The 24,871-nt window shown below is 46.7% G+C and overlaps 1 protein-coding gene across 2 annotated transcripts in view; it reads right to left on the reverse strand.

Annotated features, from left to right (window-relative positions):
* The window catches only part of PFT1 (phytochrome and flowering time regulatory protein (PFT1)), a 149,743-nt gene that overhangs the window by 26,109 nt on the left and 98,763 nt on the right, over positions 1–24,871 (reverse strand). The gene's annotated exons all lie outside the window — the stretch shown is intronic.

The raw sequence follows: 24,871 nt of genomic DNA on the forward strand, positions 1-24,871 counted from the left end.
TAATTGACAACTATGCCCGCTGTCAGCTACCAATTGCGACTGTACTGCTGACCTGCGATTGTCTACGCCGACTGGACTGTCTGCGCTAACTGAATCGCCATACATGTGCGCCTAATCTATTGATGTTGTGCGCCGTACAACTAGCTACTACCTCCGCCACGTTATCATCCTGCACCAGCTGACTGCAGCCACTTGCCATACTACGCCATCCAGTTGCTGTCGTGCTACCGTGGATCTATCCTGGTTCATACTCCCCAGTACGGCCTGAAACCGATAGGGGACCGGTCTAGACTTACGAAAACAAACCCCAGAACAAATGAGACACTCACAAACAACACAGTACTGAAACAAACTTTGGGACGCAGCGGAATAACCATAAACAACAGAAAAGAGAACGCAACATTGAGCTGGAATGGCGGCCCCCCATAGGCATTGTTTTATTGCAATGAATAAACTGATACAAATAAACCAAGGTGCGGGTGGAATCCTGCACCGGATTTTCCACAAAGCTCAACAAATACATGCTCAAAGATCGAGGTACCAATCAACACCACAACTAGTACAAATCAGCCTCAAACAACAGCCCGGTACGGTGCCAAATCCAGCCCTGAAATCCATGCCAAAACAGCCCCCAGAACGGAGCCTCAAATCAGCCCTAGAAGGGCTCTTAGAACAGTTACCAAATTTCTGCAAAACAGCCCCGGAAAAGCTCTCAAAAACAGTCCCTGATACCCTCAAACACAATCCCTAAATCGATGGTCCGGAGGGAGTGGTGAAGAGAAAAGAATCTTCCTGGCTGTTGTACCACTGTACGGCATGCTAAAAAGAGAGAAAGCTAAAACCGGCTGCTGTCCACTGTACAACCAGCGCAAGGGAGAGGAGAAGAGCTACCCATGTTGCACCACTGTACAGCCGGCTGTACCTGATGTACGGCCAGCAAACTGAAGAGAGTGGAAAAGCTGCCGCTTGCTGCCCCCTTCTATACGACCAGTAAACTAGGAAGAGAGAAAGAGAGGAACAAGCTGTCCTATAGAGAGAGAAAAACTGCTGCTGCAGTCAGCCTATAGAGAGCAAGAAAGATATATTAAGCGTCTACTAAAGACCCAATGGGCCTATGAGACCAAAGTGATACAATAATGTCCATGGCATATCTCATCATGCAATGGAAAATAAAACCGAAAGAAAACATAAACATAGCTATCTCACTGGGGTGATACAAAACTATCCATGGAAATTCATCATGAAATACTAAGCACATAGAAACATGAGAGCAACATCAGCTCTGAGTAGATGGTATACCACTCTCCAAAATATCAAGCATGGGGCTAATGAGTATGGCTGAGAGGTATCCCTCAGCTATGTCAAGTGGAAAGGTAGCTCGATGGCGGTGGAGCATGTCCTGGATTTGGAGTTGATGAGGTGATCGTGGCCGACCGGGGGGGGGGGGGGCATCGGGCACGCTCGAGTGCGGAGGCTCGATCCGTGGTAACTCCTATCAGGCAAGGTAGATCCGGAGCGGCTTGTGCAGGGTCCACAAGATCCACTATATCATTGTCCTCCACCTCCTCGGTCTGGAAGAAACTGGTGATGGTTGGCTGGCGAGGGAGGGGGCGGGGTGGCTGGGGCCGAAGCCCTCTCATTTAGGTGTCCCCGTGCCTGCGGAGCTCAAGCAAGAAGAGGCCTAGGCAACGCTGGTCCTGGAAGTCAATGATCCTGGAGAGTGGACCAAATCCCTCACGAAATAGACATTGAAACCTCCCGCGGATCTCATAGTATACTCGGCAGCAGCATATGTAATGCTCCTCCGTCTCAACCTCTGTGTGGCATAATCGGCAAATCCTCTCCTCTCTGGGTCTTCGTATGAGCTCCCGGCTCTGAGGAGCGCTTAGCTCTACCTGTCTCCACTCTGAGGCTATGGGATGAAACCTGTATCTGGCCAATCACAATCCGCATGGCATGGGACATGTGAACACTCAAGTAGCCCAGCTGCTGGATGAATCCATCCTCAGCGAGTGTGAGGAAGTGATCTTTGTAGAAGTGCATCTTCATGGGGAGCCCCGGAGGTGTGATCCATGTGCAATGGGTGTAGAGGCTGAGAAGATCTAACCGGATAACCTGGTTGGTATCCTCGTGAGATAGTCGGAGAAAAGGGGAGTCCAACTGTATTGAAGGGGGGGTAGGCGGTCCATGCGGAGCCCATATACTCAGAACCAAGTGGAAACTAGTGCATACCATACTCCAGAGTGGTCCTCAAGTGCTAGGTGTCTTGAGGACTCAAGGGCAAGCATCGCATACTTGTGGGGATCCATGTGACTCGTGCGATGGAGGTATGTGACTATCTGGAAGAGTGCATCAACTACCATCGGGGCTACAGCAAACTCTGCCTGAATAATCTAGTGTGGGGCTGATGGTTTGCTGCGGATCATACGGGAGAACATCACGACCTGGAGCCACTCAAGTCGCTGCCAATCCTCATCAGATAAATCTGGCCCCAGAAGGCTGCTCCATACATCAAGGCTCCTGTGAGACGAGGGTGTCAAAAAGCCAACCCTTCGTCCTTGGCTCCTGGAAATGTACCTAGAAGCACTGGCGCTCAAGTAAGCTCAAGGCTGCATATCCCCGTGTCACTCTGGCATGTGCTACTACGGGAACCATGGTAAAGCGTGAGCCACTGAAAGTGACACCAAGGTAGACATAGGATGAGACAATCTCCACAGGATTCCCTCTATATGTGAAGCTCAATCTGGATGTGAAGGGGCGAAAGCTATTGAAGACCATTACCTTGGTTTTACCAAGGTTAACAGAGAGGTCTCACTGAGTGCAAAAGTCATGTAAGGCATCCAACTGTCTCTGAAGCCCCTCCGGAGTCTGAGAGGAGGACGATGTCATTTGCATTCAGTAGTATGGGGATCAATATGCCTACCAGTGTAGGACCAGCCCCGCCTAATCCGTCAATGAAGCTGGAGATCTCATCAATGTAGAGGCCAAAAAGAAGGGGGTGATAGAGGGCAGCCTTGTTTCACCCCAATAGTGCTCGAAATCTCATGTGATGTACCTCCTGGGGCTCTCACTCGTCCAGTGACAGACTCATAGAGGGCGATCATGCTCCAAACCATGTCCGATGGGACTCTGATCTCCTGTACACGGTGTAGGACGCCGGCTCGGGGTACGGTATCAAAAGCTTTGTGGAAATCCACAAAGCAGCAATAAATCCTCTGATGTCGTGCTCTACCCTCCTTGATGATGGCACAGAGGGTGAAGATGTGGTCAAGGGTAGAGTAGCTCCTCCGAAAGCCAGCCTATCCTGAGGCTCTGCATCCGTGGATCTCTACAAATGAATTGAGCTCCGCCTCTAGCACTGATCCATAGAGTTTGGCCAATGTGTGGCAATCATGATCATCCTATAATTATTAGGATCAAGTGGATCTCCGGCTTTGAGGATGGGGATGATGGTGTTGGTGGACCAAGAGGGTGCTCTATTGAACATGTAGGCTAGTAGGGGCGCTAGGGTATCATCAGTATGCGACATGTACTCGCGAGTGATTCCCTCATGATCCTGGACTTGCCCATTGCGTAGTCTAAGAATGGCCTTGAGGACCATGCCCTTTATGAAGAAGGTGGAGGTGGTGGGACGGGGATCTGGTGGTGGGGGTAGGGGTGGCTGATGGGGGATATGATAAGAGGGAGCGTGCATAGGAGTACCATGTGTCCGAGCAGGTGATAGGTGTGGGAGGGCGATGTTCTCGGAGTTTCCTCCAGGCCTCTTTGCAATTCGGCCCTAAGAAAAGTCGGTATAACTCATCCTCTTTTCGAGCGCAAAACTCTCATTTCTTGCGTTGGGTGAGCCGTTGAGAAATCCGTTGCGCTTGGCGCTTCATGATTTGCCCAATCTGTACCTCATGCTTAAGACGGGAGCGTGTGGCCTAGCATTCCTCATCATACCAACAGTTCTGGGGCATGGAACCGCAAGGTGGCTTGGCCGTGTGCAGATGAAAGAAGCGGTGGCGGATGTGTGGAGTATGGTGGTGAGCTGTGATGTGAGGGTGGATAGGGGGACAGTAGGTTCTGCATCCTGGAGTTGGCGGTAGATGTGGTTGGAGTAAACAAGGTCAAGCTTGTGATCAAAAAGGACCTGAGTGTAATGTGAGATGGGGGGTGGTGGTGGAGGGACGGGTGGTGTGCAGGTAAGAGTAAAACAGAGGTAGGCATGGTCAACTTCAAAGGGGGGTGGCGGGATGGAGAAGTCGGGGAGAACGTGTGCCAAAGTCGGAGATCCCATAAGGTAGTGCACAGTGCTAGTACCTCCCGAGTGAGGGAAGGAGGTGAGGGCAAAGGAGGAGGGCCATCGGGACATCCTCTTATAGATAAAGAGACCATGTGCAACTCCCAGCTCTATTTAAATAGAAAATAGAATGTTAAAAATCGAGAAATGGTCAGCCATACAAAGGAGGTTATGGCAAAATTTTCCATACACTGTGACCTCCTCACGGTCCTGTGATGATCTCTGCAGCCCTATGTCAGTGATGTCCAGCTCCTGTAGTTTGACAGGGTCGTCTAGATTGAGTAGTTGGACCTGCTGACATCCCGTCCAGGCGTTGAAATCCCGGAGTAGGAGGACTTCCCCCCGTTGTGGGAACTCCATGATATCCCCATATAATGGTAAGTACGGTGACCGGCTATGTTGTGCGGCGTAAGGGGAATGGCGTGGTGCAAAATAACACACAGCAATGTGGATGACTCTGTCACTGGTAAGCTATAGCTACACCCAAAGGTACCGTGCATCCTCGTCCTTCCGAACGACGATGAGAATTTGTCGAAGATGGGATCTAAAAAAGACACCTACCCCTCCAGAGCCACGTACTCCTGATGTGCGGATCTTGCCTCGAAAAGCTAACTCCCACTCATACTCGGCTATGTATGGTAAGCCCCTCTCAGGGCTCTGATGAGTCTCTGTATAAAAAATGGCATCCCTACCTGTGAGAATCTCGCTCAAGCCTCCTGGATTCGACCACAACATGCCATCGCAGTTCCATACTACTAACCTCAAGTGCTTGGTCTCATAGACCTCACGTCCCTATTTGGGATGGCGCTTAGTGATAATGACCCTACCATCTCTGTAGATAGCCCACCTGCCTGCTCTACGGGCCTTATGAACTGTCACCATCGCCTCACGCCGGTGTGCCACCTGCGTTGGAGTGAGATTATCTCCCATGTACACATGTATGCCCTTGAGGGCAGCTCGCCTGTCTAAGGCCTGTCTGCTGGTGGCAACAGTGAATCTAATGATGAGGGGCCGCTCTCGTGTCATATCCTTGCTTGCCCTCCATGTATCTGCAAAAGGGGGGGGGGTGCAATCCCGTCCACTCCTAGCATCTAGCAAAGCGTCATGGCATCCTCCTTGGAGGAAGTCCCCCGCCTGTAGCCCCCGCACTCGCACATGGAGGGCCCTATCCTTCCCGCGTTTCTCCTCCTCGAGAGTCTCATGTATGATGCTCTATGGGGGTTTGTGCTTCTTCACCACCTCCACCCAATCTTTCTTAGTGGTCTGCAATTCTTCCCATAGCTTTTCAGTTCCCCTTCCTCCATTGTATGGTCCTTGACCGTAGCATCTAGGGCTTCCATTTCTGCCCGGAGTTTCCCTATCATTGGCGCAACCTCTGGCATTCCTTGTTGTCAGCTGGGTCTCTTTCAACATCTGAAACACCTCCTCTTGGTGGTTCACCTGTGCTGCCAATTCTTCAATCTTGTTGTTCTTTCCCTGTATCTCCTTGCGGAGGCCTTCCAACTGCTTTTCATGTTGGTTCAGGACCCTGTCCAGCACCTTCTTTTGTTCGCCCAATAACTTCTTGGTGTTGTCCTCCACTGTCTTGAAGTATGCCTCCAGCTCCTATAGATTCATTGTAGCTATTTCCCCCTAGTTGTTGCCTTGGGGGCCTGAGCAAGGGTGGGTGGGCAAAGGGATGCGGACTATGCACTGTGTTTTCTTGAAATGAGCAAGGGTGGGTGGGCAAAGGGACGCGGACTATGCACTGTGGGGCAAAAAGCATGCAGCTTATGGCTGTCGTAGTGCAGCGTGAGCAGCCCGAGCAGAAGGAATGGGGGCAGCGCGAGCAGCAGAGCAAGGACGGGGAGCAAAAAAGAGTAAGAAGAATAAGAAGGGACAAAACGCACGGAGCTTATGGCTGTCGTAGTGCAGCGTGAGCAGCCCCAATAGAAGGCATGGGGGCAGCACAAGCAGCAGAGCAGCCCCTCATGGGAGCGAACATGCAGTGTGTGTGCTGAAGGCAGTGGCGTGAGCAGGTCGCGCTACAGAGAAGGCGCCATGGGAGCAGGTCGCACTACAGCAGCAGGTCGCACTAGAGAGAGAGAGAGAGAGAGAGAGAGACAGAGAGAGAGTGTGAGGCCTTGGCCCTTGAGCAAGGTGTAAGCCTTATGGGAGGCCTGAGGGAGACAGAGTGTGTATGAGAGAGTCGAGAGGGGGAGAGAGAAAAGCTGCCGCTGCAGTAGGCTGTTGAGAGAGAAAACTGTACTGTACAGCAATGAGAGGGAACAAGAAACTAACTGCTTCCCGCCACCTCTACTACATGCGCATCCTTCACCTCCCTTTTAAAGGAGTCGACCAGCCCAAAATACTTGTGCTTTTTCCCCTTTTTGCCTCCCCTTTTTGCCAAAAGTGGCTGAATATGCCTAAAATAACAATTTTTATGCTTTTCCCAAACTTGTTGGTCAAGTTTGCCATAGGCGCCTCCTTCTGTCCACATATACCTACACAAAATAGTAATAGGCCCAACCACACTTAAATTATGTGTGAACACACCAACTTATAATCCTTGTAGGTAATTTTGATTAATAAAATCCAAGTTGCTTATGCTCTGTGGTCATCTTTAAGGCTAAACTTTGCTAGTAAGGGCTCCAGCTTTCTTCTGTGGAAAATCCCCGTTCACACCTTGGTTCAGACAGTGTGTGAAACACTGTTCAAGACTGGTGAGGGGACCAAATTGGTGACACAGCCCATAGTCACAAGAAATGTTCCGAGGTTTTTTTTCATTTCAAGTTTTTTCGGGTTTTGTTTCGAAAGGTTTCATCCCTCGGCTAAGAAACCACGAGGTTTCGAAAAATCAATAATTTCATTCGCAGTTTCGAAAAATCAATAATTTCATCAAGTATAAATACTTAAAAGAACTTAAAGTAGCCATCTAAAAACATAGTGTAAAAAATGGTCTTCTCACACATCTCAGGGAACCATCCTTATTTTGGCAAGGCATTATGGCAATTTTGCTTAATTAGATGCCACAAGTGGTTCAATCAAGGACTCTTAAGAAATTGAAGAAGAGAAGGTAGAGATTGGGAAAGATGACATTGAAGGATGGTGTATGAAGAAAAGAAGAAGAGGGAGGAAAAGAGGTGAAAGAAGTAGCAGAAGATGGAAAAGGGAAGAAGGGAGGCAAGAGAAGAAGAGGGAAGGAAGGTGATGAGGAGGATATGGAAGAAAAACAAAAGTAAAAAAATCCCAGAAAAATCGGAGGTGAGGTGGGAGGGGGAACTAAACCTGAAATTTGGACGAAACTGCCGTATTGGAGAGGTTTCGAGGTTTTAAAAAACCGTTTCAAAGTTTCAAGGTTTTGAAAGCTAGAAACAGGTTTTTTTGTTACTATGGTATGGCCTCTTAGGGTTGTTTCTACTCCGGTTTTGGGCGACAAAATTTGCTGCTGAATATCATAAGCTACATCATATACACTTGTCACTTGTGTACCTCATCTACAAGCTTGGGGTACGTTGGATTTGATACTAGCCGCGTGAGAGAATCTTGTGGGCCATTCCCGTGGTGTGCTCGGCATCAAGATCTCATGCCTCGACATTGACTAGGACTTGGGTTTCTACATCGGCATATTTGCTTTCTTTTGTATTCATTGATGTATTGATCCTAGCTTGCGAGCCCGTGGATTGTTCGTAAATAAATTCTTGAAAGGGGGCGGGGCATGTTCCTTGCTCAGTGTGTGTGTGTCCTATGCAAAGTTATCTCTCCCTCTGTCTATCTTCTCTCTCTATTTTCTCTCTTGGATACGTGGCAGAATCTGTCATAGCACGCCCCATTCGGCTCACACTGCCGGCTTCTCTGGAGCACCGCCGCCGACAGCCCTTGTCCTTGGGAGAAGCCGCCAGTTGCGTTCTGTCCGCCGCAATCTCATACATCACTCGTTACAGCCTATAGCAAGGACGGTTGTTGCCTCCCCACTGATAGCCCTTCCACCAGAGTCTCCAAGTGATCCCCCCTAAGTCATAGGGAGCGTGTGGACTGCAGCTTCTCCATATGCTTACTAGTGGATGTGGGTGCCTCTGCAAAGACTTTGGCCTCTCTCGGAGTCTGTCATATTTCACGAATCCACATTGTCCACTCCTGAGAGTGGTGCAATGATCTTCTCCTTCCCCTTGAGTGTAGGGGCAGAGCGACAGTGAGCTTTCTCATTAGGGACCTACGCCTCACTCACATTGTCACACTTTTGGTCCTTGGCCCGCATGCAGCTTGGAGGATCAAGGCTTGGGAACTAGGACGGCAAGCTCAAGAGCTCCAGTTTGGAGGTGATCTTTTTCGTCTACCTTCATGTATCACTGGCAGTCCCCCTCCCCCCTTCCTACAGATACCCATACAATGTTAGTTGGAGCCCAATTTACCCATACAATCGGGCTAGAGAGGAGTGGGCCCACATGGAGCATAGGATCAGCGAACACCTTAGGCGTCTGCACACCAAAACAAACTATGACTACTTGCCATCCAAACCCTTGCTGGTGGAGGGCAACTCAAACACATCTCACCCCGCTAGACCTCTTTGATGCAGATGGTCTCCTGGAACATAAGGGATTGAGTGGCCCGCAGCGCCACTCTAGGTGGGGAGTCCTTCGTGAGGAGCTACAGCAAGCCTTAATAGGAGGCTCTATTGACATTCTCTTTCTTTAGGAGCATCACTTGCCAGCTCTGGTCATACCCACAAATGCAGGAAGATTTTGCACAGCAAGAGCCACACCTTTTGGTCACCCGCCTTTGGCCCGTCTGGGATCCAGGGAGCAATTAGTGAGCAGCTTCTTCCAGTTGTGGTGGCCTCCAGCGCCATAGTCTCCAGGAGGGCACAATGGGTGATTATCAAGCTTTGGGAGGACCCGGTGGGCCTCCTCAACATGCTTGGTTGTAATCCTCACATCTCATGGGGTGCATTGAGTGAGGGACCGGCCCAGTCTCTTGTGGAGAGTGGCGCACCTTCAAGCGGCTCCCCCAAGAGGCTCAGGAGAGAAGACTAGCTCAGATCGGAGGCAGAGACAAACCACCCTTCAAGGATTGATTCACGGCAAGCCTCTTCCAAGCTTGGGACCACATTCGTTCTGCTCTTCACCACTTTCCCCCAATCCTACACGAGGAGAGACTTAGACAGCCGCTGGTCTAGAACCCCTTGAAACGCTTCCTACTGGCCAACGGCCACATGCTTGGTTGCCATCCTCACATCTCATGGGGCACATTGAGCGAGGGACTAGCCTAGACTCTTGGAGAGTGGGAGAGTGGCTCACCTTCGAGCAACTCCTACCAAAGACGCAAGGGGATCAGAGGTAGAGACAGACTCAACCTCAACATCGACTTCTCCATCCCTTGCAAGTGGCTCGCACCAGTCCAGGACCCCCCTCCCCCTGAGTGGGTAGGGGTTTTTACCAGACATGATATCCCCATGGCAATCCATGGTGCAAAATGGAGGCATCCTCGTGACTTTCTCTATAAGGCCAGGGGGAAATTGAGTCAATCCCCACCCCACCCCACCCCACCCCTCAACAGAGGACCTCGCACAGATGTGCTTTACAGACGCTGAGAGTGATTGGGATTCATGACCAAAGATGGCATGTTGACCCACCTTCGACCAAAGCGGCCACAGAGAGCTCTTGGAGATAACGGTTATGGAAGGGCTGGCCATTGATGCATATACAATGGGATCCTGGTGAGTGGTCGTTGTCACCATTTGGTCCCTTCACCAATCTTGACCAGTGAATACTAAGTAGAGCCAAAGGTGTGAACGGGGATTTTCCATAGAAGAAGCCCCTGATCCATCTCTGAGAGAAACCCATATGGCTAAGAGTACCCTCAAGGAAGTCCCAATCCACTCTATCGTAAGCCTTCTCAAAATCCAAAAGCCACTTAATTGACAATCGACAATACGTAGGTACTATACTCTTTACCGTACTTTGATGATGTCTGAAGCCTACAAAAAGCTTGTGTTTCCTGCTGTATGCAAAAACTGCTTGATTTGAGGCTAGTGTAAGAGAAGAGTACTTAAGAAAATTGCTGACAGTGCTTCAAAGCTAATTCGGCAACTTCACATTCATATGTGAGGAACAGCTAAAGCATTTATCAGCAAAGTTTGGCCTAAAAGATGGCCACACAACATGAGTAGCATGGGATTTTTATCATTAGAGTTACTTATAATGTTTATAAGTCAGTGTTTTCACACATCATTAAAGACGGGCAGGACATATTATTATTTTGTGCATCTACAGGAGGACAAAAGGAGGAGCCTACTTGAAACTTGGCCAACAAGCTTGGGAAAAGCACAAAAGTAAGTATTTTGCACTAAAGCTTGGAATACAAGCCAAGTAAAGCATAAAGTTGATATTTTGGGCTCAAACTTGGAGTACAAGCCAAGAAAAAGCATAAAGTTGATATTTTTGGGAGCAAAGCCACTTACGTCAAAAAGGGGAGAAAAGCACATCAAAAATAGAGCTAGTCGACTTTATAAAAAGAGCAAGGAAGAACCTTCGAGAAAGGTCACATGCGCATCCACCTTCAGTAGCTGATGGTACAGATCTGGGCATGCAGACAGCAGCTTCGCCTTTCTCCCTCCCTCACCCTCTTACGCTGGCTGCACAGGGTACAGAAACTGTACTACTCCTCTCCCCTTGCACAGGCCATGCAGAGGGGCTGCAAAATATTCTCTTCTCTCTTTCACTGGTCGGGCAGAGGTACAATCGTACTACAGCCGCCGTTAGAGCCTGTCCATACAGCCGTGCAGAGGCTGTACCAAATCACACATGTAAAACCACCAAGGCCGGTTTGTGGGCTGTTTTTGGGACTGTCTCAGGGGCAGATTTGGGGGCTGTTTCCGGGACTGTTTTGGAGGAATCTGGGAAAGTTTTGCGAGCTCTACTGGGGCTGATTTAAAGCTCTGTTTTGGGACTGTTTTGGCACGGAGCTCGGGGCTGTTTTTGGCTCCGTACTGGGCTGTTTTATGGACAGTTTATGGGCTGATTATGGGACTGTTTTGAGACAGTTTTTCGGATGGCTTTTGGTGCTATGCTTGTATCTTGGCTCTAGATTGAGATCTGGGCAAGATTTGTGTTGATGCTTTGTGGAAAATCCAGTGCTATATGCACCCACACCTTGGTATCTTGTAAAAGCTTCTATCTAAATACAGAAGTTCCTACGAGGGGCCGCCGGTCCAGCTCAATGCGGTGTATTTACATTGTTTATGGTTCTTCCGCTGTGTTATCATGCTCTGTCTGGTATTTTGAAGTGTTGGTCTATTAGTATAGTTCCGGCTCCTGTCCCCTACTTGTGACAATAGTGGCACGATGCCTTCACCCCCGAGGATGCCCTTGCCAACCCCTTCTTTGAGTACACAGTCCGTCTAGGCTACACAATTCAAATGCCAAAGGTTGATACTAGGCCAGTGGCAGCAACAACACACTGGCTAACACAGGGTTCCCCACACACTACCTTCGTGATTTTTGGAAGTGGTTGTGAAACAGCTTCTGGACACAAAAAATTACTCTTTTCTTTTGGCAAATAGCACATAGGAGCTTGGCAGTGGGCACCTGGCTCGCAATTGGAGGTCAGACAGCTCTTTGTTCTAGATGTGGACAGCCTCTGAAGACACAACGGCATTGCCTTTGAGATTGCCTGTCACATGCACGCCCGTGCGAGGGCTAAACATCTGCAAGAACAGTCTTAATCCCCGACTAATCATCAGCATTAGCATCCACAACATTCTCATCATCATCAACAGCCACATCAGCAACATCATCATCTACAGCATCATCGTTACCATCAGCATCAAATCCTGAGCATCATCATCAAGTTGAAGTGTTTGGATGACCTGTCGGCACCCAGCCAGCCTATCTTACAACCGTTGGCACCCAGCCAGGCGTCTAGGCAGTAGGTGGCCATGCACCAGTGTGAAGGGCATTACACAAGGACAAGCAGTGAGATAAGCGCAGCATTTATTCATCAGTTTCAGCATATTATTTGTTGAAGTAGCAGGCCAACAGCACTATAACTGGCCGACCAGCATCTCCAGTATAATATATAAACATCAGTCATATGTAGTCATAGCATCAAGTACATACTTCAGTCATCAGTCTCATATATCCGAAGAAGTTATGTAGAGGCCACAGGTCAACCCCTCTGGGGCTGACCAAGGGCCTGCATCATGTACAAGCATTTATGCAACCTTTTGGTACCATATTAAAATACAAAAAATCCTCATTTTCACCATAGGGGACAGTAGCCTGGGCTTCTAAGATAGCACCGACCTTGGCATAAGAGGGGATGGGACAAGACCCCACCCTTCTCCTCTCTCATCACAGTACCATGACAGCCGCATTATCAACAACCCCAGTAGGGAGGAGGCCCACAGGCCCCTGTCAGAGGTGGGAGATCATTAGCAGTACAACATCATGGCACATCTGGCGTGCTTGCTTTGCAGCGAGACCACTACCACGCCACCCGTTGAGTCCATCACGCGCATATGGAGGGACATCATACACACCCTCCGTGGCCAATGGGAGAAGCTTCAAGGCAGTATGCAAAAGCACCGAGAGGCTTTTCTATGGATTTGGAGCAGCACTCCTTTCCTCAAGGTCAGAGACAGCAAGGTTTCTTGGCTTTATATGCCACTTTTTTGGTTGTTCCCTCCTCCCCCCCATTGTATGAGTTCCTCCACGAGAAGCCAACTAGCGAGGACGAGCCCCTCTCAGCCCCCTATCATTTTTTTGTCTCCCATCAGATATTTAGCCATTTCGGCTGTTTTTTTGGTAAATTATTGGAACTTTTCTTTTTCTTTTTCTTTTTCTTTTTTTTGAGGGGTGCGGGGGAGGGGAAGGGGGAGGGGGAGGGGGAGAGGGAGGAGGAAACATAAAAAATATAGGAGACAATCAACTGTAAGCTTACGTATATCCCAACATAGCATCTGCATAAGTTCCTTGGCCCTTACCTAAGCCACTGTGGAACTCCTACAGTGGCCTCGCTACTAGAATAACTGAATCCCTATGAGGTAACTTGCTTATTAATCCAATTTCATCTTAACTTAAAGGTTGGAGTTGGATACAATGAAAAAATTGAATCGTTAACAAGTCCCACTAAGGACAAACCTTGGACCAGTCCACTGCATAGTTCATCCCTCGCACAAAACTTTTTGTGCCAATGCTTGCCAATAGTCACTACTTGACTTTGAGCTACAAACCTATCCGGTTTGCACTTTGTTCCATGCACGATAACAAAAGTAGAGGCCTGTACAATCCTGAGTTAACTGAATCAACCCATACATCGATAGGAAGTTGTACCAACTTTACCGCCTCATGCATAGATCATTGCACCATACCACTGATTGTACAACCCGCCAACGGCTCTCTCTCAAAGCCATGTTGGTTACACAATGTGATGCATCCATGTGAGAGGAAAGTTCCCTTAACACAACCCAATTTGCAGGAAAGAAATCCATATTGCTCTGCAACATGTACCCAAAAGTACCACAATTCGATCACAAGATCCCCTCTGTCAGCAACCCAAACCAAGGACTCAATTTAGACCTTGTTCCAAATTGGTTCAATAGTCAGTAGATTCTGTTACTTTTCCGCATCTTTCTTTCAGAAACTCCTCGTTCCACCAAAACTAGCTCTAGTTACCATGAGGCCCTTGTTCACATTTAATGGAGCTTTCCCTGCAAAGATGGAAAAAGCAATCAATCTCTCACCTAAGTCTGTCAGGAAAAGTTCCCAACCGACTTCTAGTGCAGCTGAGACTTAATTGTGGCACCTTCTCTCCTTGTCTCGACATTCTCTCTTCCACCAAAATCTGTCCTCACATAGAATCTATTCCCATGTAAGTCTCTAGTGGAGGTCTCATGACATGACCAAGAAAGCTTGCAATATAAAAAAGCAAGACCTAAATCTGAAATTTCCTCCTTCCTACCTCTGAGCTCGTGGCCCATAGAAGGGGATTTCTCTCAAGCTAACTCATAGTCATGGCCTGAAAAGCCTGCCTTCTCCAATCATCTCGCATTTCCAAGCAATCCATAATGAAGCGACTAAGCAATCCTGAATTCTGCTTACTCTCCAAATGCAAACGATAGGAAGCATGTCTAATGAAACCACCTGGAACAGACCAACTAGTCCAATTCTACTCTTCACCTCACCAAATTGGGTGTAAACTCACAATAGCTTTCTCATGTCACTAGTTACTCGAATCTCAACAATGCTAGAGACTCCCAAGGACAATACAACAAGCCTCCGAATTAGAGAGATCCTATCAACTAGTTCTCACAGCCACCTTGTCAACATAGTTGTCTATGGGACGCATACCGCACCAACCGGATGTATAGCACAGGACGAGACGAAACGAAAGCAAAACGTTTTTTTTTCCAATCTTGTTTCGGTTCAGCGTTTCAATTCAGCGAAACAAAGCAAAACGGTCATTTCGTACCGTACGAAATGGTAAGGGTGCGAAACGGCCCTGGAGAAAAAAAAAACAGCCCGTTTTTCTGACCGTTTTTCTGCCAGTTTTTTTAATCCATTTTTTCCACCCGTTTCTGTAGCCGTTTGGAGCGTGGGTGGCTGGGCCTTAGGCAGATGGTAAAAGCTCTCTCTCTCTCTCGACACTAGCGGAGACTACATCAGAGGATCAGGACCATACTAGCACGGCATGGGAGACGTCCAGTCAGAGTACTCACCATGGAGGACATTGAGGATATCCGCCATCGACCGATGAGAGACATCTTTGGATAGTGATGTGTATGATGCTTACCTTTGTTGTCACCAGGAGGTGAAACTTTTTGCAGTTGTTTTTCCTTATTTACATTTCTTTATAAATATATATATATTTTTCTTTTCTTTCTCTTTGGTTGCTGTTGCTTTCCCCCGGGATCTCTTGGAAGGGCTTGGGCCATTGCAATGTCAGAATGGGTCAGCCAGTGGGACTTTGGACCAATGGTTGGCTAAGCCTGAGAACTGCACTGAAAGATGAATGACAGTGTCCAAGACATGGGCACTGAAAGATGAAGGACAGTGTCCAGGACATGGCCACTGAATGAGGGTATAGGCCGGTTTACACTAGTAAGTGGCCGCCACCGAAATGTGAATGTATCTTGAATTCTAAGCAAATTCTGAAGTGACCATAGTGGTCAAAGATGGTCAGGAGACCAAAAGGAATGCAGATGACATCATCCCTAAAATTTAGGGAACTGCTATTTTTGGCAGTGTCGGAATTGAAAAGTGTTCGCGTCAGTTTGTGCGGAATGTCGAGGGGACCAAAAGCTGACAAAGGACTGTTGTGAGAATGTGAACCAGTCAGGAGATTTTTAGCCTGGAAGATTGCATGTGGAAAAGGCTTAAAAATGTGCCAAGTGTCAAATTTTGGTACATTTTCCTCATTGAGAAGAGGGAAGCGTGGGAAATTGGAAAAGGAGGCTCATTTTGCAGCCATCGTGTGGTTTTGTTGCAGGAAAACCAGCATTTGTGGTGCACTCCCTTGCCCTACAACTCAGGAATTGAGGGTTGAGCTTGCTCCCCACAGCCTCTCTCTCTCTTTCTCTCTCTTGCAGACTATGGAAATGCTATCATCAGATAAAATCAGGTACAATTGTGTGAATTTCATGCTTATATGCAAAGGCTAGTTGCCTCCTTGAACAGGAACAGGTGTAGTTGGTTCCTACACCAAAGCAGGGACAGAAGAGGGTAATAACCTCTTCAAAACAATGCTGTTTCAGCACTGTTTAGGTGCTGTTTTTGGGCTGTTATGTTGCCCGGTTGATGCCAAAATGCAGTAGGACTTTGTTAAAGTCCTCCAGGACAGTACAAGGGTTATTTTGGGCTGAAAATAGAGCTGAAAACAGGCCTGTGCAGAAAATTACAGCAAGCTGAATTGTGATGTTTTGGACTCCATTGGGTAGTTTGATGCCTATGGAAGTGTGCCTATCAGTTGGGATTCATTCTGAGATGTTATGGAACAGTTTTAGTGCAGTTATGCTGGCAAATTTCTTCTAGAATTTGTAAAATTCAGCTGATGCAAGTAGAGTGCTTTGTTGCACTTGTGCTTTGTAATTTCCAACCTTTTAACAATAAAGAAATACCGCAAGGGGCGCCGGACTTCGGGGCCAATGTGTTGTTGAGCGAGGGAGCGAGGATTCTGTGAATGTGTGTCTCAGTAAGTCCAGGTTATTTGTGAATGAACTACCGCTTTATGTGTCCATAGACCGGTTTTAAGGTTCCATTGCCGGGATAGGGTCCTCTTTCCTGCAAGAGCCCGGACACGGATTGGATTGGGTGAACAGGAGACACACATAGTGAGGTACAACTGATTACAGGTGAGAAAGAGTACGGTCTCTTTCTTTGGATACAGGTTCCCTTAAACTTTCAGTTGACAGTATGACAGACAAAGGAAAAGGCAAGCTCCCTGCCGAAGAGAGTTCCTCCTCTACTCGCAGACAGCATATAGAGGTGACAGGTGCCCAGGTGTCAGCCTCTGCTCGGACGGAGCCAGTAGTACAGCCAGCCTTGTTAGAGGAAGAACAAGAACAAGAGGATTTATTTCATGCGCAGCTCCTGAGCATGGTTGGTACCTTTGAACAATTGGTGAAGAATCCCAGGATGAAGAGGTATTTGCAGTCAAGGACAGGGGATTCCCAGGCTGAATCATCTCAGCATGCAGTTGAGAGGGCACAGGAACAAATGCCAAGGATGCCACAGCATGTAGAGCAGACACCAGGAGTGGCAGCTGATCCAGTGCAGCATGTTACACAGGCACAGGTACATGCATTTAATGGCCAGGAAAGTAATGTGCAAAGGGTCATGTCGACCATTCCTCCATTCGTTGCTTTCCAGCCCGGCTATTTTGGTGGTGGGTCTGTTTTCCAGGCCATGGCTAGACCGCCCACAGTTTTGCCAGGATTGATGTCAAGAGGGTCACCAGGAATGATGCCTATGGAAGCTGTGAACCCTCTTTATGCCAATATAGGTGTGCAGCCCGGATTTCAAACTTATTTTAGTCCACCTTTGGGGCCCGCAGCACCTGTCAGTGTGGCTGAATTTTCTCAACCTAGTGGACAAAAAGCAGTAAGGACTGATGCAGAAAAGGTGCAAAAGGATTACAAAGAAGGAGGTCAAGCAGTAAAGTTTGAGACTTTCAGTGGGATGCAAGACAAATTGAAAGCGCTGACTTTCATTCAGCAGTTTGATGCAGCATACACTGGGGGTAACTTTACAGAGTCTTCTAAGGTGCGGAAGGCTGCTACTTTCTTGAAAGGCAATGCATTGCAGTGGTGGACTTCATTGTTGATGCAAGGACAAGCACCTGCTACATGGGTTCAGTTTAAGCAGCAATTCTCTTTTGCCTGGCTTACAAATACTTTTGAAGTGGATGTTATGACAGCATGGCACAAACTTGATGCAGCCAACTGTGTAAATTTGGAAGAGTATAATAAGAAGTTTTGGGATGCACTCTTGCCAGTAACTTCTTACAGGACAGTGCCATTGTCAGAGCAAATAGAAAAGTATTGCTGTGGTTTGCCCAAAGAAATCAGGGATTATTGCATTAAGACCAATGTTTCTAATATGACTCAGCTCATTGAGAATGCAAACATGGCTAATGCATTGCTACAGGGAGGTTCACGTGGCTTTAAGAGCACAGTAAATAAGGAACCTCAGGGCAAACAGGAACCACTTGTGAAGAGGGATTTCCCACCTAGACCATTCTATAGAAAGAAGCCATTTGAGAAGAAGACTTGGCCGTCACAACCTCAGAAAAGTGTTGGTCAAGGCAAAGGACAGAAGAGGCCATTCTATGGCAAGTCATTTGAAGAGAGAAAGGCATTAATGCAAGCTGGGAAATGTTTCATCTGTGAACAAAAAGGGCATATGGCTGCAAAATGTCCACAACAGCCAGCAAAAGATGCCGAGGATAAAGAATGGCCACCCAAGAAGAAGACAATGCCGAGTGCAGGATTGGTACCTGACATGGTGGGTGACCAGCCATGTGATAATGCTACAGAATTGTGCAGAGCATGGGGTAAAATCAGAGATGCTACAGTGCTGATTTTCTTTGACCCTGGTGCTCGAGCCAACTTTATTTCACCAGCATTGGCAGCCAAGTTGGGAATTCGTGCTGAAGAGATGGGACCAGTTGGACAGGCTGATTTGGCATGCCCTGGGCATTCAGTTCCTGTCACTCCTATACTTGGCAAACTTCGCATGCATATACAGAGTTATGTGGACACAGAGGAGTTTCTTATCATGCCCTTGGAAGGATGTGATGTCTTGTTGGGAATTCCATGGTGTCATAGGAAACATGCAGTGTTGGATGCTTTCAACAGGAAAATCACAATTGTACATAGGGACAAGACCCATGTTTTGGATGTGAAGCTGAAAGGAGAGTCTGTCCCAGTTATTTCTGCTTCTGCTATAACTTCAGTAATGAAAAATCATCTTTCTGCGTACTTGGTTTTTGCAAAGCAAGTGAATGAAGTTGAAACTGATTTGTCTACACTAGACGAAGGTAGAAAAGCTTTCTTGGATACGTTCAGAGACTGCTTTTCAGAGTCTTTACCAGGAGAGTTACCTCCTGAGAGGCCAGAGGATCATGCCATAGATCTTATTCCAGGGTCTAGTCCGCCCAATAGGCCACCGTACAGGGTTAGTGCAGCCCAGCAGAAAGAGATTATGACACAGGTTAATGAGCTGTTAGAGAAGGGACTAATTCAGCCTAGTAGTTCCCCGTTTTGTTCTCCTGTGTTACTAGTACAAAAAAAAGACGGTTCATGGCGAATGTGTATTGACTACAGAGCCTTGAACAAGAACACGATCAAGAATAGATTTCCGATTCCGCGCATAGATGATATTCTTGACCGTTTGCAAGGAGCAGAAATGTTTAGCAGGATAGATTTGAAGAGTGGGTACCATCAGATTAGAATTAGACCCGAGGATGTGCACAAAACCGCATTTCGCACTACATTTGGTCTCTATGAGTTCTTAGTCATGCCTTTTGGATTGACAAATGCTCCTGCCACATTTAACAGAATGATGGATAGAATTTTCCGCCTTTACAGAAACTTTGTGGGCACATTCTTTGATGACATGATAGTCTATTCAAAGAGTGAAGAGGAGCACAGAGACCATCTGACAGCAGTCTTTAATGAGCTGAAACACAACAGATTGCTCATTAATGGCAAGAAGAGTGAATTCTTTCTGAAAGAAATTCACTTCCTTGGGCACATTGTATCAAAGGATGGTGTCACAATGGATCCTGCTAAGATTGAAGCAATCGTTTCATGGCCAGATTTACAGACTGTGCATGATGTTCGCAGTTTTCTTGGCCTATGCTCTTACTACCGCAGATTTGTAAGGCATTTTGCAGAGATTGCTTCACCGTTACATGCGCTTGAAAAGAAGGCTATTAAATGGCAATGGACAGATAAAGAGAAATCAGCATTTAGATGCCTGAAACAGAAAATGACTACAGATCCTGTGTTGATATTGCCAGATTTGTCTAAGTCATTTGTTGTGCAGTGTGATGCATGTGGGAACAGCATTGGTGCTGTCTTGATGCAGAATGGCCGAGTCGTGGCATATGAGAGTAGAATACTCTCTGACACTGAGAAGAACTATCAGATTTATGAGAAAGAGCTGTTAGCTGTGATCCATGCACTTATCAGTTGGAAACACTATTTACTTGGTGCTGATTTTGTTGTGCAAACGGATCATCAGACGCTCAGATACTTTCTCACACAGGCAAAGTTGTCAGAAAAACACATGCGCTGGGCAAATTTTCTGTCGATGTTCCATTTTCAGATAGTGCATGTAGAAGGCAAGAAGAATGTGGTTGCAGATGCATTGTCTCGCAAACCACAAGTGTCAGCTGTTTCTATTTCTTATCACCAGGAATTGGATGATATGAAAGAACACTATGCCAGTGATGAAGATTTTTCCAGAATCTATGAGCAGCTAATGAATAATCAACATCATGATCACTATGTTCTGAAAGACGGCTTTCTCATGATGCATGGAAAGCTATGTGTGACTAAGCAGTTAAGGCCGAAAGTAATGCTAGAAAGTCATGCTCCACCGTATGCTGGACATCGAGGCATTGATGCTACAGTGAAAGCGGTTGAGACTTTCTTTTATTGGCCAGCTTTGAGACGTGATCTTGATGTTTATGTCAGATCTTGCCTAGTATGCCAGAAAGTCAAGTTTGATAGACAGAAGGCACCTGGGTTATTGCAACCACTGCCTATTCCAGAGAGACCATGGGAAAGTATTGCCATGGACTTCATTTTTGATCTTCCAAGGACAACGACAGGGAATGATGGAATCTGGACTATTATATGCAGATTCAGCAAGCAGGCACACTTCATTCCTGTTAGAAAGAAGATAAAGCCCGAGCACATGGTTAAGATTTTCATGCAGAATATCTTTAAATACCATGGTATGCCACAGTCTATTGTCAGTGACAGAGACCCAAGGATGACTAGCTTGTTTTGGAAAGCATTGTTTGAGAATATGGGCACGACCTTGAAATTCTCATCTTCTTTTCATCCTCAAACTGATGGGCAGTCTGAAGAGGCTAACTCTACTGTCTTGGATCTGCTGAAATGTTATGTGTCAGAACATAAGGCAACTTGGGAGCATTATTTGCCATTAGTAGAGTATGCCTACAACAATACAGTGCATTCCTCTACTGGCAAGGCGCCTTTTGAAATTGTTGAAGGTGGCAAGAAAGTACCTCCCATTCTGCAGACAAAGGATAAGATATTTGAAGCAGATCGGTATATTGAGGGATGGCAAGAAGCGTATAAAAAGGTCAAATATGCCTTGGAAAAGTCACAAGCTAAGCAGAAAAGAGCTGCTGACATGCATCGTCGAGAGCTCTTGTTTAAAGAGAATGACTGGGTCTTATTGCGCTTTGAAAAGGCACGACTGAGAAAAAGAAAGGGCAAGGAACGTCTGTTTCCTAAGCTGAGTATGCGATATTATGGTCCTTTCCAAGTCTCAGAGAAGATAAGTGATGTAGCATACAGGCTGAAATTGCCAGAAACCTGGAAGATACATAATGCATTTCATGTGAGCCTTTTGAGGCCTTTTATTGGCAATGTGCCAGAAGATATAGTGCCAGAGGAACAGCCTGAAGTGGAGGAATTGGATGAAATTCTGGTTCCTGAGCAGATTTTGGCCCATAAAGACAGAAAAGTGAAAGGACAAGTTGCAAGAAGATACTTGGTAAAATTCAGAAATTATTCACCAATGGATGCTAAATGGATGGATGAGGTTGAACTGGCTGATTCACCTCAGTTGATGCAACTTTACAAGGAAGCCTTCCTGTTAGAACCTGCAGTGGCTTAATATGCTTTTTGAAGCTGAATTCTGAATGACCTGTACATTTGTATTATATGTTTGGCAATGTACAGTTTTGACATTTGTTGTCAATGACTTAATCAATGAATGAACTTTCAGTGTTTTGAAGTTGTATCTGTTACGCTTCAAATGAATGATTTACATGTTGTGACACTAATAGTACAAGATATATGCTATCGCCCTGTGTTGCATCCGGAAACATGTATTTGAAAGGCTTGAACCTGCGATGGCACAAATGGTAGTGGGGAATTCCTATCATCGCCCCGTGTCATCTGTTGGCAGGAGATACATGCGATGACACTAATCACCTGGGGAATCTGGTGATCGTCATGTGTCATCCGTTTGCATGTGGACTTGCAATCGAGGTCGCTTGCTTCTTTCAAGAGGGGGGTATGTCACCAGGAGGTGAAACTTTTTGCAGTTGTTTTTCCTTATTTACATTTCTTTATAAATATATATATATTTTTCTTTTCTTTCTCTTTGGTTGCTGTTGCTTTCCCCCGGGATCTCTTGGAAGGGCTTGGGCCATTGCAATGTCAGAATGGGTCAGCCAGTGGGACTTTGGACCAATGGTTGGCTAAGCCTGAGAACTGCACTGAAAGATGAATGACAGTGTCCAAGACATGGGCACTGAAAGATGAAGGACAGTGTCCAGGACATGGCCACTGAATGAGGGTATAGGCCGGTTTACACTAGTAAGTGGCCGCCACCGAAATGTGAATGTATCTTGAATTCTAAGCAAATTCTGAAGTGACCATAGTGGTCAAAGATGGTCAGGAGACCAAAAGGAATGCAGATGACATCATCCCTAAAATTTAGGGAATTGCTATTTTTGGCAGTGTCGGAATTGAAAAGTGTTCGCGTCAGTTTGTGCGGAATGTCGAGGGGACCAAAAGCTGACAAAGGACTGTTGTGAGAATGTGAACCAGTCAGGAGATTTTTAGCCTGGAAGATTGCATGTGGAAAAGGCTTAAAAATGTGCCAAGTGTCAAATTTTGGTACATTTTCCTCATTGAGAAGAGGGAAGCGTGGGAAATTGGAAAAGGAGGCTCATTTTGCAGCCATCGTGTGGTTTTGTTGCAGGAAAACCAGCATTTGTGGTGCACTCCCTTGCCCTACAACTCAGGAATTGAGGGTTGAGCTTGCTCCCCACAGCCTCTCTCTCTCTTTCTCTCTCTTGCAGACTATGGAAATGCTATCATCAGATAAAATCAGGTACAATTGTGTGAATTTCATGCTTATATGCAAAGGCTAGTTGCCTCCTTGAACAGGAACAGGTGTAGTTGGTTCCTACACCAAAGCAGGGACAAAAGAGGGTAATAACCTCTTCAAAACAATGCTGTTTCAGCACTGTTTAGGTGCTGTTTTTGGGCTGTTATGTTGCCCGGTTGATGCCAAAATGCAGTAGGACTTTGTTAAAGTCCTCCAGGACAGTACAAGGGTTATTTTGGGCTGAAAATAGAGCTGAAAACAGGCCTGTGCAGAAAATTACAGCAAGCTGAATTGTGATGTTTTGGACTCCATTGGGTAGTTTGATGCCTATGGAAGTGTGCCTGTCAGTTGGGATTCATTCTGAGATGTTATGGAACAGTTTTAGTGCAGTTATGCTGGCAAATTTCTTCTAGAATTTGTAAAATTCAGCTGATGCAAGTAGAGTGCTTTGTTGCACTTGTGCTTTGTAATTTCCAACCTTTTAACAATAAAGAAATACCGCAAGGGGCGCCGGACTTCGGGGCCAATGTGTTGTTGAGCGAGGGAGCGAGGATTCTGTGAATGTGTGTCTCAGTAAGTCCAGGTTATTTGTGAATGAACTACCGCTTTATGTGTCCATAGACCGGTTTTATTTGTTGCTGGAGTTTTCCTCCCAGATGTTATCCATTAGGAGCTCCTAGTACCGTACTTTTCCTCACAGTTATTTCAGTTTCAGTTAGTTGTTTTTAGCTTTTCTTACACAGACATTGTATCAGATCCACCAATTGTTGTAACCTTTTTGGTCTCATAGGTCATTTTGGCCTTTTGAAGACATTAATATATCATTTCATTTCATTTCTCTCATGCTTTCGAGTCTCTCTCAAGCTCTCTCTCTGTCTTAAGGCTCAAGCCTCAATCAAGCTCTCTCTCTCTCTCTCTCTCTCTCTCTCTCTCTCTCTCTCTCTGCGGATCTCTGAGCCAGACGGAGACCAAGAGCACCACGCCACAAGACTCCCAGACTACATCAAAGGGAGATCACAGAGATACGGGCTCGACATCAGCACCATATCCAAGAGCAGCTAGCTTACTTACACTCACACCCGGAGATCATGCTCCGAGGTATTTTTGCCTCGCCATCGCCTATGTATCACATATTACGCCCCCATTATGGTATTGGTTGGAGCTAGACAGATCTGCATTGCAATCTTGTATACCCTACGCATATAGGTTGCATACTGAGCCTCTAGCAGGAGTGCTCCATCCATCACACCCCCACACCCCCCCACTAGCTCAGCACTTTCATAGTTAATTTCATGTTCATTTTGTCCCTTTTTTTTTTTTCTGGACATTCAAAGGACATTGACAGTTGTACATTGATTTGTCACATAGGTCAAGTTCGGCCTCTAGTAGACGTTAATACAGTTTTCTTTCTTTCTTTCTTTCTCTCTCTCTCCCCCCTACCTCTCTCCCTCTCTCAAGCTCTCCCTACCCAATCCCCTCCTCTAGGACCTAGGCTCTAGCCTCTCCCTCTCTCTCTCTCTCTCTCTCTCTCTCTCTCTCTCTCTCTCTCTTGCCTTAGCACTCCGTCCGCATCCCCAACCCCCTTTATATTGTTTGTATATGGGCTCCACCGATCCATGATGATTCACAGTTGTATCCAGACACATGCACACTTTTTCTTTTCTTTCTTTTCCTTTTCTTCCGCTGACCGGAAGAACACAGTTGTATTATTTTTTGTCTCATAGGCCGACTTTGGCCTCTCGTAGATGTTAATATATCTTTCTTTCTTTCTTTCTCTCTCAAGCTCTCTCTCTTCCCACCTGCCAGCTCTTCCACCATTGAAACCCCACCTGCGCCTCTTTCTCTCTCTTCGAACCTACCTGCTTTCTCTCCTCTATCTTTGCTACCCCTCATCTCTCCCCCCCTGTTTGCTCCACATTCTGTTCGCTTCGCTCCTGCTCACCCCCTTGTTCCCCCCATTTTCCGTTTGCTTCCCTTCCCCCCACCCTCCCTTTCTTTAGTAGACGCTTAA

This window comes from Cibotium barometz, chromosome 15, assembly GCF_041138505.1.
Source record: "Cibotium barometz isolate CiBa-2024 chromosome 15, ASM4113850v1, whole genome shotgun sequence".
NCBI classification, from domain to species: Eukaryota; Viridiplantae; Streptophyta; class Polypodiopsida; order Cyatheales; family Cibotiaceae; genus Cibotium; species Cibotium barometz.